The sequence below is a fragment of the Mus pahari genome, chromosome X (assembly GCF_900095145.1).
Source record: "Mus pahari chromosome X, PAHARI_EIJ_v1.1, whole genome shotgun sequence".
In the NCBI taxonomy this organism is placed as follows: Eukaryota; Metazoa; Chordata; class Mammalia; order Rodentia; family Muridae; genus Mus; species Mus pahari.
In genome coordinates, this window is record NC_034613.1 from 120,574,270 (window position 1) to 120,577,750 (window position 3,481).

The 3,481-nt window shown below is 45.1% G+C and overlaps 1 pseudogene; it reads left to right on the forward strand.

The window, feature by feature from the left end:
* Positions 1-492: 492 nt before the first annotated feature.
* On the forward strand, positions 493-3,173 carry LOC110313428 (annotated as a pseudogene).
* The last annotated feature ends 308 nt before the right edge of the window (positions 3,174-3,481 follow it).

The following is a 3,481-nucleotide window of genomic DNA, read 5'->3' on the forward strand; positions in this document are numbered from 1 at the left end:
TGCAATCCTTAGATTTTTTTCTTTTGTTTCTCAAGCACTCTGTTGATGCATTTGCCATTTTCAGGCCTTAGCCACATTCTCTCACAACCCTAGGCTTCCTTTCTTGATACATACATACATACATGCATGCATACATACAACATACAACATATATAATAATTATTATTATTATCCAAGACCAATAAACCCATTCCTGTCTCTTTCATGTTTTCTATATTTACAGTTGTTTTGAGAATGAGCATATATATACTTGTTTGTTTTGATTTACTGTTTTTTTCCCTCAGAGAAAGAAAAAACATGAAGTTGGATAGAGAGGGATGTGGGAAGGATCTTGGAGCAGTTGTGGGAAAGGAAAGAATGTGGTCAAAGTATAATGTATGAAAAAAAGCCATCTCTTGAGTCAACTCCGCGCAGCCTAGGCTTGCCTTGCAAGTTGGACGTGGTCCGGGCCCACCACCCTGCTCTGTACTACTACTTGGCTTTCCCATCAAGATGCCTAAGGAAGTGCATCATGGAGAAGAGGTAGAAACCTTTGCCTTTCAGGCAGAAATTGCCCAGCTCATGTCCCTCATCATCAATACCTTCTATTCAAACAAGATTTTCCTCCAAGAGTTGATCTCTAATGCTTTGGATGCCCTGGACAAGATTCGGCATGAGAGCCTGACATACCCTTTCAAGTTGGACAGGTGGAAAGAGCTGAAAATTGACATCATCCCCAACCCTCAGGAGTGCACGCTGACTTTGGTAGACACCGGCATTGGCATGACCAAGGCTGACCTCATTAATAACTTGGGAACCATTGCTAAGTCTGGCACGAAGGCATCTATGGAGGCTCTCCAGGCTGGTGTAGACATCTCCATGATTGGGCAGTTTGGTGTCGAATTCTACTCAGCCTATTTAGTGGCAGAGAAAGTGGTTGTGATCACAAAGCACAACGATGATGAGCAGTATGCCTGGGGGTCTTCTGCTGGTGGATCCTTCACCGTCCATGCAGACCATGGTAAGCCCATTGGCTTGGGTACAAAAGTGATCCTTCACCTCAAAGAAGACTAGGCAGAGTACTTAGAGGAGAGGAGGGTCAAAGAGGTGGTGAAGAAACACTCACAGGCTATCCCATCACCCTCTATTTGGAGAAAGAAAGGGAGAAGGAGATTAATGATAATGAGGCAGAGGAAGAGAAAGGCAAGAAAGAGGAGGAAGATAAGGAGGATGAGGAGAAGCCTAAGATTGAAGATGTGGGGTCTGATGAGGAAGATGACAGCATCAAAGACAATAAAAAGAAAACAAAGAAGATCAAGGAGAAGTACATTGACTAGGAGTAGCTGAACAAGACAAAGCCTATCTGTACTAGAAATCGAGATGACATCACTCAAGAAGTATATGCTGAATTCTATAAGAGCCTCACCAATGATTGGGAGGACCACTTGGCAGTCAAGCACTTCTCTGTAGAAGGTCAGTTGGAATTCAGGGCATTGCTCTTCATTCTCCGGTGAGCTCCCTTTGACCTTTTTGAGAACAAGAAGAAGAGAACAACATCTAATTTTATGTTCGTCTTGTGTTCATCATGGATAGCTGTGATGAGCTGATACCTGAATACCTCAACTTTATCTGTGGTGTGGCTGACATGGAGGACCTGTCTCTGAACATCTCCAGAGAAGTGCTCCATCAGAGCAAGGTCCTGAAAGTCATCCACAAGAACATTATGAAGAAGTGCCTTGAGCTCTTCTCTGAGTTGGCTGAAGGCAAAGAGAACTACAAGAAGTTCTATGAGGCATTTTCCAAGAATTTAAAGCTTTGAATTATGAAGATTCCACTAACTGTCACCACCTCTCTGAGCTTCTTTGCTATCACACCTCTCAGTCTGGAGATGAGATGACATCCCTGTTAGAGTATGTGTCTCGCATGAACGAGACACAAAAGTCCATCTACTATATCACTGGTGAGAGCAAAGAGCAAGTGGCCAACTCTGCCTTTTTATTTTATTAGATATTTTCTTTATTTACACTTTAAATGCTATCCCAAAAGTTCCCTATACCCTTCCCCCGCCCCTGCTCCCCTACCCACCCACTCCCACTTCTTGGCTCTGGCATTCCCCAGTGCTAGGTCATATAAAGTTTGCAAGACCAAGGGCCCTCTCTTCCCAATGATAGCTGACTAGACCATCTTCTGCTATATATGCAGCTAGAGACTCGAGCTCTGGGGGTACTGGTTAATTTATATTATTGTTCCACCTATAGGGTTGCAGACCCCTTCAGTTCCTTGGGTACTTTCTCTAGCTCCTCCATTGGGGGCCCTGTGTTCCATCCAATATCTGACTGTGAGCATCTATTTCTGTGTTTGCTAGGTACTGGCATAGCCTCACAAGAGGCCGCTATATCAGGGTCCCTTCAGCAGAATCTTGCTGGCATGTGCATTAGTATCTGGGTTTGGTGGCTGATGGATACCCGGATGGGGCAGACTCTGCCTTTGTGGAGCGTGTGAGGAAAAGGAGCTTCAAGGTGGTGTATATGACTAATCCTATTGGGTGCTGCATGCAGCAGCTCAAAGAGTTTGATAGGAAGAGCCTGGTCTCAGTGACTAAGGAGGGCCTGGAGATATCAGAGGATGAGGAAAAGAAGAAGAAAATGGAGGAGAGCAAGGCAAAGTTTGAGAATCTCTGCAACCTCATGAAGGAGATCTTGGACAAGAAGATTGAAAAAGTGATAATCTCCAATAGGCTGTGTCTTCACCCTGCTGCATCATGACAAGCACCTATGGCTGGACAGCCAACAAGGAATGGATCATGAAGGCCCAGGCACTGTGAGGCAACTCTACAATGATAGCCAAAAACAACCTGGAGATCAACCCTGACCACCCCATCGTGGAGACCCTGCGGCAGAAGGCTGAGGCAGACAAAAACGACAAGGCTGTCAAGGACCTGGTGGAGCTGCTGTCTGAAACTGCTCTGCTCTCCTCTGGTTTCCCACTTGAGGATCCCCAAACCCACTCCAACCACATTTACTGCATGATTAAGCTAGGCCTGGGCATCGATGAAGATGAGGTCACTGCAGAAGAGCCCAGTGCTGCTGTTCCTCATGGGATCCCCCCACTGGAAGGCGATGAGGATGCCTCTCACATGGAAGAAGTGGATTAAAGACTCCTGGAAGCCCTGCCCTCTGTATAGTATCCCCGTGGCTCCCCCAGCAGCCCTCACTGGCCTGACCCACCTGGCTCTCTGCTCATGTCTGCAAGGATCTTCTATCCTGACCTGTGCCTTAAGGCAGGAAGAACCCCTCCCACGGAAAAGCAGGCTAGGGTGTTGTGTAGTGTGTTTTTTGTTTGTTTGTTTGTTTGTTTGTTTTATTTTGTTCTGAAATTAAAAGTATGCAAAATAAATCAAAAAAGAAAAAAGCCATTAAATAAAACTACAGCTAATACCACTGCTAATGGTAAAGGTAATCATTTCTCCCTAAGACAAGGAAAAATAAATGAAAATTTGATA